The 20380-nt window shown below is 40.3% G+C and overlaps 1 pseudogene; it reads left to right on the forward strand.

Annotated features, from left to right (window-relative positions):
• Positions 1–13610: 13610 nt before the first annotated feature.
• On the forward strand, positions 13611–15787 carry LOC148128353 (vomeronasal type-2 receptor 26-like; annotated as a pseudogene).
• The last annotated feature ends 4593 nt before the right edge of the window (positions 15788–20380 follow it).

Genomic DNA, 20380 nt, shown 5'->3' on the forward strand with positions numbered 1-20380 from the left:
ACAATAGGGAGGCAAGGGGCAAGATAATAAGAGAAGGGGTAGAAGAGAGATTACCACAGCTTCAGAAAATCAACAAACAAACAACCACAAGGAAGTCATCTTAAAGAGAAAATAGTGCCAACTTAGTAAACTTAAGTAGTACCACGTAATAAAGAGAGCAAATTGGGTGAGCTAAAGTTCCATCTTCCAGCTAGAGGTTTCTTTTCAGCCTTCCAATCAGCAAATGGTGAAAAGTGCTGACTAATCTGCAGTCCCAAAACCGTCTTTCCCAGCGTTCTGTTCGCCTCTGGCTTCTTCCTCTTGCTGCTGCTTCTTTCTTTGCTTTCCAACTTTTAAATCCACATACAAATCTTCCAAAGTCCAATATAATGCTCAATCTATCTTCTCCCCAATATTAAGTAGATGTAATAGTCATGTTGTGCTCAGACCAGTTCCGGATCTCCAATCTCCAGGTTTTAGCAATCTCTCTCTTTCCCCAAAGCTTCCCCAATTGCTTTTCTGGCCGCTCTCCGCCCGACTTCCAAGAGGTGCTTATCACAACCAGGAGAGAAGAATTTATGCTATCATTCTTCTGTCATTCTACTCCCTTCAGACTTCAAAGAATCCAAGATATAAACCGTTTCTCTGTTCCTGTTACTGGATCTCGCAGGCTGTCACTGCTTTGCTTATTCACTCAAGTGGCAGACCGGATTGGAAGCCGCCATAAAATGACAGCTTACTCTTTAGCGCCGAGCTCGGGAGCTTCCCTCTTCACTGTTGGGGAGTTGCCTTCCCCCCTCTGCAGCTCGAGGATCTCCACGTTGACACGAACCTCTCCGGGGTTCATGTATCCCTGGGGGATCGCTCCTGACACCAGAAAAGTACAGAACCCAAATACTGAATGGTGATTTGGGATAATATATTTAATATTGTGCATCAACAAAAACAAATACTTAGAGAGATGACATCCACAACAACTATGGCCTTAAAAACAGGAAAGAAGGCTATCCCGACCCTATCGACTACGTTGACAGCCACCCCACCAACATCTCAAAAAACTATCGAGGAGTCTTTAATAGGGGAAAAGCAGCCCAATGTCCCCAATATTAATATACAAACTTCCATATTAGCCTTGCAGGAAGCTATATCTAAAATGCAAGAAATGATGATTAATAATCACAAGGAAACTAGAGCAGATATAAGCGAATTGAAAGATGAGATGGGGAAAATGAAGGCTGAAATGAAAGCGGATATAGCGAAGGTGGAGGGTAAGATAGGGTCTCTACAGCAGGTCATGGAGAGAAACGAAGTGAAAATAAAAGAAATAGAGAGTAGAACAACACGCATGGAGTCTAACTTTGAAAGGATGGATGAGGAATTTAAAAATGTACTTAGAGAAACGGAAGACTCTCTGATCCACCTCGAGATGGACAAAGCAATGGCGTATTTAAGATTCCAGAATGTGGCGGAAGCCAAAAATGAAGAATTGGAACATCTGATGGCAGAAATATTGGCTGAATGGCTAGGAAAGGAAAAAGATGATCTAATTAAAGAGTTTGATGAGGTATATAGGGTTAGCACAAGCTACGCCAGGCGTAACAACTGTCCAAGAGAAATTCATATCCGCTTCTCTAGGAGATGTCTGAGGGATTTAATTTTGAAAATGTCTAGGGAGGAAACAATATCATATAAGGGCAGAGAAATTAGGATTTTAAAACAAATTCCAAAGAGAGTGAGGATGATAAGACAAGATTATAAATTTTTAGCTAATGATTTAAATAAAGAAGGAATCCATTTTAAATGGTTAATCCCGGAAGGGATGTTAATTACATGGAAAGAGAGGAAAATCAAAATAGAATCGATAGAACAGGCCCAAGTTTTTCATCAACAGCTCACAGATAAGAATAGTCAACCCACCAAAGAAGAACCTAAAACAAGACCACAGGAGGTCCGATATTATCACAGAACCCAAAAGGAACGACTTTCTCCAATTTCAAGAAGTGATAATCCACAACATGGGAGAGAAGAGCAAATCCCACAACAACAACAACAACAAGAGAACCGAATCATTACTAGGCAAAAATCTAAGCAGAAGTAGATAAATGGTGGAGGGGAAGAAGTTGCTCTCCATCAATATAAACGGATTAAATTCATTATTAAAAAGAAAAAGGATATTCTCAAAACTTATTCAACATAACGCAGATATAATATGTCTTCAAGAGACACATATTTGAAGAATGACGAAAGACATCTAATTTGTCCAAAATTAGGTAAACTTTTACAGCACCGCCGACCAACACAAGAAAAAAGGAATTGCAATTTATGTAAAACAAGATGTAAAGGCAGAACTAATCTGGTCGGATCCCGAAGGAAGAACTCTGGTTATACAAGTTTGGATAAATCACATCACATTTTTACTTGTAGCAATCTATGCCCCAAATGATGACCAGGGGAAATTTTTTAAACACCTTCACCAAAAAATAGTAGGCTTTGAAAAAAGAAACATTTGCTTGATTGGCGATTTTAACTCCATTGCAGACTACCAGAAAGACCATAGTAATATGGGGAAAAACAAGAAGGGGAAAAGGGAACTCTCTGCAGCATGTAAGGAAATGTTGAGAGAGTTAAATTTAAAAGATCTATGGAGGGAACAGAATCTTGAAGGAAAACAATTTACATATTATTCTAACCCACATAAGACTTGGACCAGAATAGATATGGCTTGGATGGATTTGGACTTGGCTAATGAAATAAAAGAAATCAAAATTCTACCGAATGAATGGGCTGATCATAACCCAATACAGCTAATTTGGAGGGATAGGAGACGAATAAAAAAAGATGGACACTAAATAACCAAATTGTAAACGAAGAAGAGTATATTAATAAACTGAAAGAGGAGCTAAATTATTTTCTAAAAGATAATAATAATGAAACAACTTCAAAACAGAACATTTGGGATACTATGAAAGCAATTATAAGAGGCACAACAATTTCCTATAATGCTATGAGAAACAAGAGAATTTATGCCCAACAAAACGCGTTACAACAACAAATCCAAGACTTAGAAACACAATTACAAAAAACCCCTAAGACCCAAGGACTACAAAATCAGTTAATACTAGCCAAACATAAGCTGAATTTAATTGAACAAGATAAAATAGAAGTTAGCTTGAGAAGGTCCAAACAAAATTATTTTGAACACGCCAATAAACCAAGAAGATGGCTATCTTATAAACTTAAAAAGAAAAAGAAAAGAGATTGATACACCAATTAATAGATGAGAAAGGCATCCCACAACATGAGATTGAGAAGAAAAAAGGATATTATATTAAACTATTTCCAAAGATTATATAAAAAGAAGAAATCAATGAGGATAAAATAAGAACTTATCTGGAGAATACGAATGATAAAACAATAGGGAAGGAGACAAAGAATTACTAAATAAGGATATTACATGGTCTGAGTTAAAATCTGCAATGGAAAATCAATGTAATAATAAATCCCCTGGTCCAGATGGGATTCCAGTAGAATTATATAAAGCCACATTAGATTTAGTAGGGCCTCTGATGCTGGAAGTGTTTAACGAAGTACTTTCGGCTGCCAAAATGCCAGACTCATGGAGGGAGGCGTTGATTGCGTTAATTCCGAAGGAGGATGTGGATGCCAGATATATCAACAATTATAGACCAATCTCACTTTTAAATGCCGATTATAAATTATTTACCTCAATTATTGCGAATAGAGTAAAACAAGTTTTAAATTTATACATTCATGAAGACCAAAATGGTTTCCTTCCATTCCGCCAAATTAAAAACAATTTAAGAACCGTTATTGACGTCTTAGAATATTATGAAGCTCATCCAGAGAAACAATTTACACTCTTGTTTCTAGATGCGGAGAAAGCATTCGATAACTTACATTGGCACTTCTTAATACAAAAAATCTATAACATGAATCTGGGCACTAAATTCGAGAATATTATCACAACAATTTACAATACCCAACAAGCCAATATACTAATTAATGGTGAACAAACAGGCCCACTAAGCATTGAAAAGGGCGTTAGACAGGGTTGCCCTCTCTCACCCCTCTTATTTATATTTGCTTTAGAATCATTGTTAACGCGGATAAGACAAAATCCTGAAATTCAAGGGGTTAGGGTCAAGGCAGAGGAATATAAATTACAGGCGTTTGCAGATGATATGGTTTTCTTCCTAGAGGATCCCATGGAGAAAGGACATAATCTAATAAAAGAACTAGAACAATATGGTTCAGTAGCAGGACTAAAGATCAACAGAAATAAGACGAAATTACTGACTAAAAATCTAACAGAGAATCAGAGGAAAGAATTAGAAAAAACCATGGGGATACAGGCAACAAAAAAGGTCAAATATTTAGGCATATGGTTAACACCACATAGTAAATCACTCAAAGAGAATAATTATGATAAACTGTTACAGCAAATTAAGAAAGATCTAGAATCCTGGAATAAGTTGCAGCTTTCTTTACTGGGCAGGATTGCCACAATCAAAATGAACATTTTACCAAAACTCCTTTACTTATTCCAGACAATCCCAATAAAATTACCAAAAAATTTTTTTGATGATATAAATAAGGTAACTCTTAAATTTATTTGGCAAGGGAAAAAAGCTAGAATCAATATTAAGGCCCTACAAGATGCAAAAAGTAGAGGTGGGCTAGCGCTTCCAAACTGGGAATTATATTATTGGGCAGCCAACTTACTATGGTTAAAAGACTGGGTCAATTTACGGAATAAAAGAACTCTAGCCTTGGAAGGGCACGACCTTCAGAGAGGATGGCACGCATTTCTATGGGATGTGGGGAAAACTAAACAGGCGTACTTTCATAGACATCTTATTAGAGATTCACTATTAACTAATTGGAAAAAATATGTAAAAAACATTATTTAAAAATTCGATTTGGCTTTCAACAATGGAGGCAATGGTTCATCCCAACAATTTGGATATAACAAAAATGACTAAATATAAAGATTTATTAGATCCTTTAGGAAACTAAGAACTCGACAGGACTTACAGGAACAGGGATTTAAAATTGATCAGTGGTTATATATACAAATCCATAGTAGATACAAACAAGATATCAAAGAGTTTGGAATTTATAGCAAATTACAACACTTAGATAAAATCTTATTAGGATCAAATAAAAAGAATATTTCTAAATTTTATAAATATTTATTGGAGGTAGAATTAGAGCAAGAGATAGTGAAAGGGAACATGATAATGTGGAGTAGGAATATTGGAAGAAGCATTACATTAACAGAATGGGAAAAGATCTGGAATAGAATCATTAAGATTTCGAAATCTGCGGCGTACAAAGAAAATATGTATAAAATGTTATATAGATGGCACTTATCCCCTTGAGGTTAGCGAAAATGAACCCAAACTCTAGTCCAAAATGTTGGAAATGTAAAAACATAGAGGAACCTACTTTCATATGTGGTGGACCTGTAAAGAAGCCCAGAAATACTGGCAAAAAATTAGAAAATGGCTGGAGGAGATAACCAAAGATCAAATTGAATACAAACCAGAGTTCTTCCTACTAGGGATCTCTGATAAACATTTTCCTAAAAAGACGAAATACATAATAATTCATATTCTAACTGCGGCCAGATTAGCATTTGCCCAGTGCTGGAAATCATCCTGTTTACCTACAGATCAATTGGTCATTCAGAAAATATGTGACTGCGCAGAAATGGACAATTTAACCATAGCTCTTAAAAATAAAGAGTCTTCAGCATTTGATAATAATTGGAATGCATGGTATAATTGGTTATATCAGAGATAAACTGTTCAATGAGCATAAATAAGCATAAATATCCATAAATAGCGATAAGATGTGTATATTTAAAGTAAGGTAGGAGAATTGGATCTTGTAGACTGTCAAAAAGAATATTTGTCTGGTTTTAACGTATTTTCTTTTTTCTTCCGTCTCTTTGTTTTTGTTTTTTTGTTTTTTTTTCTCTCTCTTTTATACTTCTTCTTCTCCTTTTTCGGTCGCAAGACCGAGCGTTTTTTCCTCTCTCTTTCTCTTCTTTCTTTCTTCTTTTTCTCTCCCTGTTTCTTATGTAATGTTGTTATGTTATTTTTTTAATTGTAAATTCAATAAAATTTATATGAAATGAAATTCAAACAGTCATTTCACGATCAAATCAAACTACAGGGAGTAACGTTCTCATTCAAAACTGCAAGCAAAACTGTTAAGATTCCCTTTTGAAATTCAACAGTCATTTCACAATCAAATCAAACTAAAGGGAGTAACGTTCCCTGGTTCTGACGTCAATCCACGATCTAACAGTCATCAGATTCAAAGTTCCTAACAGGATTGGACCTTCCAATCACAACATATATATATATGTGTGTGTGTGTGTGTGTGTGTGTGTGTGGATCTTTGGTTGTTCGGGTTTTCTCCCGCGTAAGATTCGAAGTATCTAGGCAACGTTTCGATGAAGTCTCATTCATCATCTTCAGGCTTCTGTCTTCAGCTCTTGCTTCTCAGACTGATGTGAGATTGCAGCTGCTTCTTCCTTTTAACTGCTAGTGGGGGTGGGACTTGATTGGGTGGGGGCTTGGCTGTGTTCTGATTGGCTGGGGGTGTGTTCTCATTGGTAGGGGGTTTGGCTGTGTTCTGATTGGTTGGGGGGTTGGCCATGTTCTGATTGGTTGGGGGGTTGGCCATGTTCTGATTGGCTGGAGGCGTGTTCTGTTCAGGTGGGGGCTTGGTTGTGCTCTGGTTAGTCTTAGTTGCTGAGGGATTTGAGTTGGTGAGCTGTGATCTTGCTGTTTGGGTTCGAGTTCGTGGTCGTGCTGCATCTTCATAGTGGGTGTCAGTTTGCTTTGTGTATGGCTCGGAGGGGTTTGTAGTGGGTAGTAATGCAGCTGCAGTGTGGCTTCTGGTTTGTGGTCATGTGTCATCTTCTGAGTGGGTGTGAGTCTGTTTTCTACATGGAAGTGTGGTGGTGGCATCTTGTGTGGCTCTCATGAGTGTGGGTCTGGTGTCAATCTTCAGGTACTCGTCTGTTCATGAGGGCGGGTTTCCAAATGGCTGGAAGGCAGGAGGTGTCATCTCGTTTGTTCATGCTGTGTGGGCGTTTTTCTATCTCTATGGCTTCTCTGATTATTCTGCTGTTGAAGTGTTCGGTTTTGGCGATGGTTCTGGTATTTTTAAAGTCAATCTCATGTTCTGTGGTTTTGAGGTGTTGGACCAGGGAGGAGGTCATTTCTTCTTTTTTGATTGAGTTCTTATGTTCTTCAATACGTGCACTTATTCTTCTGTTCGTTTGTCCAATGTATGTGGCGGGGCAGGCAGTGCAGGGGATTTCGCAGGGGATTTCGTATACTCCTTGGTTTTCTTCTTCTTCTTCTTCTTCTTCTTCTTTTTCTTCAGCGTTTGTCTCGCGCTCGGGCGAGGTCCGCTAATGTCCTTGAGTACTGCTTCCACACCTCTCTGTCTGCCACGCGTGTCGGGTCTGCCTTCGCGATCTCTAGATCGGCCTTGATCGTGTCCATCCAGCGTTGTTTAGGTCTACCACGCGGTCTCGCTCCTCCGACAGTCACCTTCATTACAGATTTGATGATGGATTCTTCCTTGGCGTGGCTCACGTGGCCGAACCATCGTAGCCGGGACTGCCTCATGACTGTGGGGATGGGCACGACGTTGAACCGTCTACGCACTTCTTCGTTCCTGACGCGATCGAGTAGGGTGAGGCCTACCGACCATCGGAGCATTCGTATCTCCATTATCTTGGAGTCTGCTTTCGACTTCTTTGGTCGTCGGCCAGCACTCTGCGCCGTATATGGCCACGGGGCGCACCACAGAGTTATAGATTTTCGCCTTCAGGCGCATCGGCATCTTCTTGTCACAGAGGACACCCGTGACGGACTTCCATTTGCCCCACGCTGCATTGATCCTGGCTGCCACCTCAGTTTGTAATAGGCCTTCTTCCCCAAGAGTAGTTCCCAGGTACTTGAAGGTGGAGGCTGTTTGGTTTTCTAATTTGATTTTGTCTTTGGGGTTTTAATGTTGTGTTTCTGGAGGATCTTGCTGATTTTTTCTGTGGTGCCTTTTATATATGGGAGGAGGGCTTTGCCGTTTTCTTGTTCTCTGTCTTGGATTTTGGTTGGGGTTTCTTTTTGGATTAGGTGGGTAATCTTCCTTCTTTGGAATCCATTGGCTGTTAGTACATTGGTGAGAGTGTGTAGTTCGGCTTTTTGGTGTTGTTCATCAGCTAAGCATTTTGTTCTGGAGATGAGTGTCTCAGCTACGGAATTGATCTGTGCTGGGTGGTGGTGTGAGAGTGCATGTAGATAGCGGTTTGTATGTGTTTTCTTCTGGTAGATGGTGTGTCCTAGGGAGCCATTGGATTTTTTGTATACCAAGACATCTAGGAAGGGGAGTTGATTGTTGGCTTCTGTTTCCATGGTGAATTGTATTTTGGGGTGTAGGCTGTTGAGGTGTGTGAGGAAGTTGTTCAGTTTTTCTTTCCCATGTGGCCAGATTATGAAGGTGTCATCTATGTATCTGAGCCAGAGTTTGGGTTTGTGGTCGTATTTTTCTAGAGCTTGTGTTTCAAAGTGTTCCATGTAGAGGTTTGCGATGACAGGTGAGAGGGGTGATCCCATGGGTGCTCCTTCTATTTGTTTGTATTTTTGTCCATTGTAGGTGAAGTATGTATTGGATAGGCAGTGGTTGGTCAGATCTAGGATGTGCTTGGGGGGGTTGTATTTGTGTTGGATGGCTGTCAAGGCTTCTTTTATTGGCACTTGGGTGAAGAGGGATATGACATCGAAGCTTACTAGTAGGTCGCTGGGTTGTATGTTTTGTTTCTTTATGATCTCGATGAACTGGAATGAGTTTCTTACGTGTGAGTTGATGGATTCTGCATAGGGTTGTAGTTGTTTGGCGAGTAATTTGGCCAGGTTTTGTAGAGGTGAGCCTATGGAGCTGACTATGGGTCTGAGTGGGGTTCCTTCTTTGTGTATCTTGGGGAGACCATAAAGCTTGGGACATCTGGATGATTTCTCTCTGGGTATGATTCGTTGCTGGATTTCTTCACTGATGGGGGAGGCTTTTATTTTGGATTTGGTAGTTTTTTCTAGGTAGCTGGTGGGGTCTGTCTTTAGGGGTTTGTATGTGGGGTCTTGGAGTAGGTTGGTTAGCTTGGTTTGGTAGTCAGATGTGTTCATAACCACTGTCGCGTTGCCCTTGTCTGCTGGTAGGATTATTATGCTGGTGTCTTCTTTCAGGTTAAGTAGTGCAGTTTGTTCTTCTTTGGATAAGTTGCTTTTGGGTGGTTTGCTAGTGCAGAGGATGTTGGTGATTTCGAGTCTGATTTTGTTAGCATCATCAGGGTTGGTTTTGGTCAGGCTGGTTTACCTATACCTATACCTATACCTATACCTATACCTATACCTACATATATCTATATATATCTATATATCTATATATCTATCTATATCTATATCTATATATCTATCTATATCTATCTATCTATCTATCTATCTATCTATCTATCTATCTATCTATGATTTTTAGTCATTTAAATCCAATAGCCAAAAATAAAAAAATCACCAAGTAATCCAAATAATCCAAATGTTTCTTCTTGCTTCTTTTTTCCACTTTCTCTTTCTGGGGTTCTATTATTTTGTTACAAAGTTTCACTTAGAATGTATCTTTTAGGAATCTTGTTAAGGTTTCACTATAAGTTCCTTTTAGTTCCAGGCAATCTCCTCCATTTTTCCAGATCCTATCCTTTTATTCTTTCCTTTTCTCTCCTTTCCTCCTTTTAAAGTTTTTTGAGTATCCAAAAGTCTTTATTATCCCTTTGACATTTTATTTTCAGCTTAAATGCCTACTGATGTCAAAGTGGATTTTTGTCAATTTCTTAATTAAATCTCTTAGCGGTCAGTATAAGGAAGGGAAGAAAAAAAGCCAAATCCTTTCCTTTCCCTCTCTCCTTCGCTGCCTCAAAGTCTTCTTTGGGAACAATGTTATTTTTTATAGTTCAAATTCCAGGGTACCTTACATTCTTCCTTTTTCAGTTTAACTCGGTCAACCCAAACTTTCGCTTCTTATCTCCCTCCTGCACATTCTTTAACGGTCGAGTTCTTTTTTGAGGTGGCCATTTCTAACCACCACTGCAACCACCTTTGGGAAAGGGAGTAATGGCCAGCTGAGGAGGAGAGATGTGCCTCTCCTTGACCCTGCTGGTGATCTCCCCTCTCTTCACCACCTCTATGGGATGGCTAAGCCCCAAATCCAGCCAGCTCAGGGTGCTCCGGTGGCGAGCATGTATCAAAACCACACACGATTACGGATTTCGGTTTGTTGCCAAAGAAGCTCAAACTGGAAGTCCATGCTTACTTGGATTGTTACATGTGTATGAATTAAAATATCATTTTCTCCTCCTTTCTGAAATGCATAACTATAATAAGTTCATCCTTTTTTCTGCAGGCGTACCTCCCATTATTTCTGGAGAAAATTCCTCCAAGGTGCATCTTAACGACAAATTAAGTAGTGAGCCTTGATTATTTGTTTGGGTCATGCATTTTGGTCCCACAACAATTTCTAAATGAGTTACCAGTTGCTCTTTCATTCTAGGTTCTATTTTTTTTCTAGCCAGGAAGGCAGCATAACCACCTTTCCTTGCCAGCCTTCACTTTTAAGGATTGGGAATTCTGGTCCATTTTCCAGGGTTTAACTCACCTTCACCCAACACTTCACCCTATAGCGTCCTCTCCCTTCCAGCCTTGATTCTTGTGTTATTACCATGCAATTTTCCATTTGAGTGAGTTGCTTCTCCATCACCCATTCCTTGGGAGGAAAGAATTTCTTGTGGCCAGATTTCTATAACTGGTCTGCATCTTAGGAAGGCTCATAAGGCTGGAAGGCTCAGCTCCACTTTGCTCAGCCATGGCAGCTTCAGAGCCCCCTTGCTCACTCCACCAAATACCCCTCCTTCTTTTCATTCTCCACCTCAATGTCCTTCCACTCTTACACCCACCCCCTGTGCCCCTCAGTGCTTCCTCACTGTGGAGTTTGGTTTTCATGGTTTTGTACGTTGCAAGAATACTTGATAAATTAGTAAGATTAGGGGTGACATGATGGCTGTCTTCCAACATCTGAGGGGCTGTCAAGGAGAAGAAGGGATTGACTTCTAATCCAAAGCACTTTAGGGCAGGAGAAGAAGTAAGAGATGAAAGATTAAGAGAGAATTAAAGAAACGTTTTCTGACATTCTTAATTAGAAACAAAGAAACTGTCAACTCTGAAGCTGGCCTGTCTGAGGCCATTTTGAGACATTTATGCTGACACACCGAAGGGGAGCGACAGGGAGGGGAGAATGGAGATAATTGGGGTGTTGTAACTGAAACAAAACATTCCTTCAGGTGCTCAGAAGGAGGGGACAGAAGTTACCCAGCAACTGGACAGTAACATGATTGGACCATGTGACAAATTTTTGGGGGAAAGTGAAAAAAAATTACTTTTAATTAGGTTGAAACTTCAGGAATAGTCAGAGTCAGTTTTTACCATCCTGTGCCAATATGATATATCAAAAAAAAATGTTCTTTGAGGAAATTGCCTTCCTTGGAGTTTTGTTTGCTCTGGGTGTATTACTTGGAACCCTGACAGAAACATAGAAAATGGACAGCAGAAAAAAACGTAATGGTCCATGAAGTCTGCCCTTTGAGTGTATCTTTTTTATTTATATTTATTTTTTTATTATTCTTTACAAATTATTTTTATTTCATTTTAATTTGTTGTTGGATGACGGATATGTGTTTATCTCAAGCATGTTTAAACTCAGATACTGATGATTGACCCACAACCTACACTGGGAGTTGCTTCCAAGCTTCCTCTACTATTTCATGCTCCTCATTCTTGCTTAGGATTGAAAATAATGCCTTCTAGAACCCTATTCATACCCTTCATCTATTCAAAAGTTGTAATCATGTCATTGTCCCCCTTTCCCTTCTGTCCCCCAGTTCTCCATATTCAGGAAAATCTCCTAAGACGGTGACCAGCTCAGAATGAGAGCAGCGATTATGTCTCCTTTGGGGCTTTCAGCCAATGATTCCAATTTCTGAGGATCTCTTTTCTTTCAGCTTCTTCCCTATTTGAGGAATGTCCAGTTCAACAACAGTGCTGGTGATGAAATCTCCTTCTCAGAAAATGGACTGGGATCTGCTGGTTATGATCTTCTGAACTGGGTTTTCCTCCCCAATTTATCGTTTGTCCCTGTGAAAGTTGGACAAATAGATCCTGGGGCTCCCCCAGGCCAGGATTTCACCATCAACTCCAATGCAATTGTCTGGTCAGGAAAGGTGAGCTGGAAGGTCCAAGAAATTCCACAAAAGACTCATTCTCTCCTGGGGATTCAAAACTTCCTCCTTACTGGAAAACAGGTCACTGAATCAGAAATTTGGCTAACATATGTTTAGAAAAACATGGTTTGCATGTAAAATATTTGACGTTCTGCTTGAAATCCAGGATGCATTTAGAGCAGCCAATACTTGTTTCCATAGACGATTCCCATTCAATCAGGTTCCCATGACCGTTTGTTTTAGGAAAGCTGTAGTTCAATTCCCAAGTTCAATTCTTTTATGTGCCAAGTCCCAGTTCCAATCTCTAGAATCTATCAGTGGTGTGGAGTGTCACTGGCTTTAATCCCCCTATAGCACTTCCTGGGTTTCAATAGACCCTTTGTAAACATGTTGACAATTGAAACAGAAATGTACAAATGAATAAATGAAACATGTTAATTGCTTAGGCCACTTATAGCATTTCTCTTTTCTCTTCTAGAAGATGCCCTTTGTCAGGTGTGGCATCAAGAGGTGCCAGGCAGGAGAGAGGAAGAGAGTTCCAGAAGGCAAGGAAGTTTGCTGCTACCACTGTGCCCCTTGTCCAGAAGGGACTATTTCTAATCAGACAGGTAGAGCACACTTTCAGTGTATATCTTCCAAGATGAAGTGAACCATTCAGTAGAAAGAACTATAAAGTTTTTTTTAATGGATTTGACATTTTTCAAAATATTCATCCTTTGCAGTAGAATGAGTTGATGGATCTAAATTACCCTCCTAGCCACCATTCCTGCTCCACAGCAACTTAATGCAGGATAGTTTCAGGGCAGAATTCATGGGTTCCCTTTCTAGATTTTCTAGTCCTTCTCTTGCAACCCATCAAAAAAACCAGCAATCAAATGTCCCATGAAGGAGTGGGTTGTTGAGGGTCAAGTTTTAATTTTTATTATTTAAGATGAGCATCTTCTGTCAGCTCTATTAGTCTCCCAGGAGGTTGATAGACCTGTTGGAGAAAGGGGAGATCCACCTAACTTTGTCTTCCTGCCCTTCCCTATAGAAGCAAATAGTCAGAATGAGTCAATCCAAAATCCAAAGTAGAGAACTTGTTTGTCCCAAAGGTGCTTTTTCAAGAGGAAACTGGACTTTCTGGTTTTTCTTTAAACTTCTTGGATGAGAATTGAAGTCTTCAGAAAAAACCAGAAATTCTAATTGCCTCTTGAAAAATCACCTTCAATATTGAATAAATCAATATTGAAGGATGCTTTGCCCCTTTTTTATATACCACCAAATGTAAAGTGACTTTATTTCAGATGCAGCTTCCTGTGATCCCTGCCCAGAAGACCAGTATCCCAACAAGGACAAGGTCCAATGCATTGCCAAGAAGCTCCACTTTCTCTCTTATCAAGACACCCTGGGATATGCTTTAGTTTCTCTCACTCTTTCTCTCTCCATGATCACCTTGGGAGTCCTGGCAGTTTTCCTTAAACATCGTGACACACCAATCGTCAAGGCCAATAACAGAGAACTCACCTACCTCCTCCTGGTCTCCCTCCTGCTTTGCTTCCTCTCCTCCTTCCTCTTCATTGGTCGACCCAGGACACTCACCTGTCTCTTCTGACAAACTGCCTTTGCCATTCTCTTTTCTCTTGCAGTTTCCTCTGTCTTGGCAAAAACTGTCATGGTGGTTCTGGCCTTCATGGCCACCAAACCAGGGAACAAGTCGAGGAAACTCTTAGGAAAATCACTGACCAATTCCATTGTCATAGCATGTCCCCTGATCCAAGCCGTTCTTTGTGTCACCTGGCTAGTAACCTCCCCTCCATTTCCCAACTTGGACTTCCACTCCTTGACTGGTGAGATCATTTCTGAATGTCAGGAAGGCTCAGCTTCAATGTTTTATGCTGTCCTCGCCTACCTGGGTTTCCTGGCCCTCATCAGTTTCACCGTGGCCTTTCTGGCTAGGAAATTGCCTGACAGTTTTAATGAAGCCAAGTTCATTACTTTCAGCATGCTGGTCTTTTGCAGTGTTTGGATCACCTTCCTCCCCAGCTACCTGAGCACCAAAGGGAAGTCCATGGTGGCTGTGGAGATCTTCTCCATCTTGGCCTCTGGGACTGGTCTCTTGGCTTGTATCTTTCTCCCCAAATGCTACATTATCCTACTGAGGCCTGATCTGAATCAGAGAGAAAATATAATGAGGCATAAGAATGTCTGATTTATGTGGAAAGTAGTAACTTTTACTTTAAAACTTTTATGATATTGAATAAGTTAACAACACCAATCTAAATTCCTTTTTCTGGGAGGGGGATAAAATTCAACATGGACATATCCAAGTCCTTCTTTTTGTTTAGAAAAAAATCAAAGGCACATATTTAGAATTGAAGAGAGCATCCTGGGCAGCAGCACATGTGAAAAGAATCTCTCTCTCTTCATGAATCACAAGCTGAACATGAGCCAACATGAGCAGCTTGTTGCTGATATTCTTTGTCTGATGCAGGCGAAAAACCCACAGAGTCTGTGCTGAATCAGCAGGCATGAAGTGTGAAAAATAAGAGGGAATCATGGTTCCTCCATATTCTACATTGGTTAGACCACATCTGAATATTGCATACAGCCTCAGAGACAGACCAGAACGTAGTGGCAGAGTGTAAGATTGCGGCAGGGACAGCATGCACTGAATGGTACCAACAAGTAGCTGATGTTCTGTACAGGAACATATGCACAGTGTATGGACTGGACCTTCCCAAGCCCAGTTGTGATATTTCACACAACGTTGTGGAGAACAACAGGGCTAAGATCCTCTGAGAATTCCAAATCAAGGCAGACATGCAGGTCCTTGCCAATGAACCAGACAAAGAGGTCGTAGAGAAGAAGACAGAGGTGGGGATAGATGCAGCCATGCCAAATTACAGCAACTTCAGGAAGGAGGAGGATGGGAAGCTGGAGAAATTCAAAGGCCTAAAGGAGGAAGTGGAGAGGATATGGAAAGGCAAAAGGGGTCCTAGTGATAGGGGTCTTGTTAGGAATAACAAGGTTACCTAACGTAGTTTGGGTAAAATAATATATACAAACTATGATAGTAAGTTTAAGTGTGTGTCACTTTAAAACTGCAAAGCATGTAATTTTGGGTGCGGTTGTGAAACCGCCATAAGAGGGAGCAAGAGAAACTGACGATTGCTGGATTGATGGTTTGCTAAGTGCGTGTTCCCTACTGCTGAGTTTGTGAACATCGAAGGAAGAAAGGAGGTTTGACTTCTTCATATCTCTACTGAGAGGAGATATATTACTGGACTGATATTTGTAAGTTTACTGACCTCTTTTTCGACACTGGACTTTGCAACTAAATAATCCCCGGATGTACTGAATTAGTGAATGATATATGGACTGTTTTTGACTATGTTAAAACTCTTACTGGAATAAACTATTTAACTAGCACAGTGTATATGTTTTACTGAGTGTAAGCTACAAAAACGTTTATCTCACATCTTTTGCCTGCCTGACTGCCGTGCAAATTCTGCTAGGGTGTATCCCTAACAGGTCTTTTGGGCTGTTGACTCTTAAACTGGTAGAGGAGCTCCAGCAGATCCCAGGAATAATTGCAGATGCCCAGAAGAGTGAAGTGCAAGGAACTGCTAAGATAACTGTGTCTGTCCTTGTCTTGCTTGATTCAGTGGTGACAGGGGAGGAGAGACCCCACCCTGGATCTTCTTTATGTGAGGTATCACAGGGGTCAGTGCTGTCCCCTCTCCTGTTCCACATGTACATGAGACCCAGAGTAAGCTCATCCAAAGTCATGAAGTGAGGTATCCTTGATATGTTGATGATACTCAATTGTACATCTTTTGTTTGGGTAAATTAAGCATCATTGTGCATTTCCTGTCCTCTTGGATGAAGGATGCCCTGGCCAACTCCTGGTTGGACTACTGCAATGCGTTCCATATGGAGCTGCCCTTGAAGAGTATTCAGAAACTTCAGCTGGTGCAAATTGCAGTTGCAAAAAAAGTTATGCATGTTTCTGATAGGGCACATTATCTCTCTGCTTGCTGAGCTTCATTGGTTGGTCTCATCACAACAGACTTCAGGACTGTATTATTATTGTATAAAGGTTTAAGCAATGATTGTCTTCTTTATTTACAGTTTTTAACTGGACTGTTGTATGCTGGTCAGAATCCCTTTGCATGAAATGGGTAGCCATATAAATTTGATCAATCAATGCTTTCCATTTCTTGTCTTGGGGGTATAACTAAACCAGGTATTCCATCTCGATATTGACATGATTGCTCACACTTCCTAGGGTACACCTGACTGCCACCATACACCATTAGCACCTATTCTATCTCAACATAGTATGGCACAGGCCAAACTCCATCTTCTGCACAGGTGTTCACTTTCAAATCTCAATTCTCAAGTCTATCTGTTCTGTGGATTAGCCACAAGAGACACAAACATGTTTTTCCCCACCTGTTGTGCAAATGACATATATTGCTCAGTGGTTAGGACAATTGCTTTTCCCTGAAATCATCAGAAGAACAGTGATTCTTAATGTCTCCCCTGGGAAGTTCAACCCACAAAAATCATCCATGGTAAAAAAAATGCTTTGAAAAATATGCCCTGGTGGAGGACCTCACCTTTTCTTCCAGAGAGCTAACTCTGAGCTTGGTGTGACTCAGCTGCCCTTTGTGTCAAAGTCAAAACACAGGTAAGAGAAGGCATGATTGATACAATACTTGTTTATGGTTGATTAGTCTTGTGACTTCATTATTAAAATAAATAATGAGATACAACACATAGTCTACTTTCAGAATAGGCCAGATAGGAACAAATAAAGAGATAAAATACAAATGTGTTAATGCAAAAGGACTTCAGATAAATTTGCCTTGAGGCCATCCAGCTGGCAAGGCAGCCATAACTGTGTAAGCTTGCAGAGGTTTCAAGTGCTCCCTGCAATTCTGCTTCCCACAAACCTTGACTTCTGATCTTGCAGGGAAGGTGACAAGAATGATTGGGCTGCCTCTCCTGTTGCTGCTGCTGCTCTTCTGGCTCTTGCCCCCAATGACTGCTAACCATCAATGGAAATATTACATGTCTGGTGATCTGGTTATTGGTGGGAATTTACCCCTGGCAGCTATCATCCACTCCAGTATAGAATATTTTCAAAATGAACCACCATCACTTCATAATTATAGATTCTCGTAAGATTCACCTGAATGGAAAAATATAGATGATTGTTTTCTTTCTTTTAGATTGAGAAACTCCTTTTAGAAATACTTTTCTAGTGATGTTTGCAAAGATCCCTGTATACAACTTTGTATAGATCAGATATCTGTCCTTTCCTCAATAAATAGCCAAATCCACGAAATAGGCTAGAATTCCCAGTCTTTGCAGAAGTCTTCCTCTGGATGATTATAAACCATATGAAAGTGGAGAGGGAAAACACCTTGGAGACTTTGCTGGCCTAGTAAAGATGTTCACTTATGTTGATTTGGAGATAAAAGCATGGTCTAAAACTCCCCAGCAAGCTCAGTCCTTTTCCAATGTGAGGTACTGCCAAAATCCCTGAGTTTCAGAATCAACATTTCTCATGAATAATGGCCTTCACTCCATCTGTGCTTTGACCCCCACTGGAGTCTTTGGGTCAGCAATGGTGACCAGACCTGAAGAAGCTGCTCCAAGAGAGACTCAAATTGATTAGGGTGGGAGAGAAGCAATTGGGGAGGATTCCAGTCATGGAAGCAAACTGAAGAAGGGAGGTTTTATTTATTTTTTTGAGGAAAAAACAAGGTGTATCACAAATTGGGAGTGATCAACCAGGCTGAAGTTTGCCTACTAGTAAAGAAGGAAAAGAAAAAGAAATCAAGGAATCCCCCAGAACTTGTGGCTATCCTAGCTGAGCCTTCATCAAATCCAAAAAAATGACCCAGCATGACCTCCTCTGCTACAGAAAAGGGAGAGACTAACAACCAAGAATACATTAAGGCAGAAACTTAAGGATAAACAAACAAAATGAGCAACATGGTATATGCAACACAATGCAGTGAGCCATGTGCAGATCTGTTCATTGGGGAAACAAAAGAGCCACTTCAACAGCAAATGGCACAACATAGGAGATCTAAGCCATCAGGACCAGATTCAGTGGCCCACCTGCATTTGAAAGATTCTGAGGTTTTCACGGGTAATTGTATGTGGATCTTTGGTTATTCGGGAGAAAAACCCATATATATATATGGAAAAAAGAAGCAAGAAACAGTTTTGGATTATTTGGATTACTTGGTGATTTTTGGATTTTTGGCTATTGGATTAAAAATGATGAAAATCATATATATATATGTGCATATGTATATGTTTGTTTTCTGAGGTTCTCGCGGGTATTTGTATGTGGATTTTTGGTTCGGGTTTTCTCCCGCGTAAGATTCGAAGTATCTAGACAATGAAGTCTCATTCATCATCTTCAGGCTTCTGTCTTCAGCTCTGTGCTTCTCTGAGTCCAAAGAGCTTCCATTTTATGTGACCTTGCATTGCTATGCAGCTGCCGAGATCAAAATTTAATTCCCACAAGCTTTCAATTGAAATTCCACACCAACACAGCAGCCACCAAACGCATCCTAAAAAGAACAGAATTGGCCCTAATTAGAAATGAATTTCACCCAAAAAGGTTTCTCTTAAACCAAATCAACAAAGATCTCCTCACACTCCACCTCAGACTCAGCAACAAGATTCACCCCCTACTTTGGGACAAATCCAAACAACTCGCTGTCTGGAGAGCTGAAACACAGACCACCCTCAAGACAGACACACACACCAACAAACTCAGAAAACTACAACAATGCCAGAAACAAACTCCTCCCCATCTCACATCCACACATAAAACAAACAGTGCACAACATCTCAGACAAGATCCTCACCGAAGCTGAAACCAAGGTCCTTTCAAAAACACATCCCCACAGAAACCATCATATGCGGAGTTGAAACCAGCCTGACCAAAACCAACCCTGATGATGCTAACAAAATCAGACTCGAAATCACCAACATCCTCTGCACGAGCCAACCACCCAAAAGCAACATATGCAAAGAAGAACAAACTGCACTACTTAACCTGAAAGAAGACACCAGCATAATAATCCTACCAGCAGACAAGGGCAACGCGACAGTGGTTATGAACACATCTGACTAACTCTGAGAAGCACAGAGCTGAAGACAGAAGCCTGAAGATGATGAATGAGACTTCATCGAAATGTTGCCTAGACACTTCGAATCTTACGCGGGAGAAAACCTGAACAACCAAAGATCCACATACAAATACCCACGAGAACCTCAGAAAACAAACATATACATATGCATATATATATATGATTTTCATCATTTTTAATCCAATAGCCAAAAATCCAAAAGTAATCCAATCACCAAGTAATCCAAATAATCCAAAACTGTTTCTTGCTTCTTTTTTCCACTTTCTCTTTCTGGGGTTCTATTATTTTGTTACAAAGTCTCAGTTGGAATGTATCTTTTAGGAATCTTGTTAAGGTTTCACTATAAGTTCCTTTTAGTTCCAGGCAGTCTCCTCCATTTTTCCAGATCCTGTCCTTTTATTCTTTCCTTTTCTCTCCTTTCCTGCCTTTAAAGGTTTTTGAGTATCCAAAAGTCTTTATTATCCCTTTGACATTTTATTTTCAGCTTAAATGCCTATTGATGTCAAAGTGAATTTTCTCTTAGCTGTCAGTATAAGGAAGGGAAGAAAAAAAGCCAAATCCTTTCCTTTCCCTCTCTCCTTCGCTGCCTCAAAATCTTCTTTGGGAACAATGTTATTTTTTATAGTTTGAATTCCAGGGTACCTTATGTTGTTGCTTTGTCAGTTTAACTTGGTCAACCAAAACTTTCTCTTCTTGTCTCCCTCCTGCACATTATTTTCCAGTCGAGTTCTTCTTTGAGGTGGCCATTTCTGACCACCGCTGCAACCACCTTTGAGAAAGGGAGTAATGGCCAGCTAAGGAGGAGAGATGTGGCTCTCCCTGACCCTGCTGGTGGTTTTCCCCCTCTTCACCACCTCTACGGGATGGCTTAGCCCAA

The sequence above is a fragment of the Pseudonaja textilis genome, chromosome 1 (genome assembly GCF_049901715.1).
Source record: "Pseudonaja textilis isolate UNSWEBS1 chromosome 1, rPseTex1.2, whole genome shotgun sequence".
Taxonomy (NCBI): domain Eukaryota; kingdom Metazoa; phylum Chordata; class Lepidosauria; order Squamata; family Elapidae; genus Pseudonaja; species Pseudonaja textilis.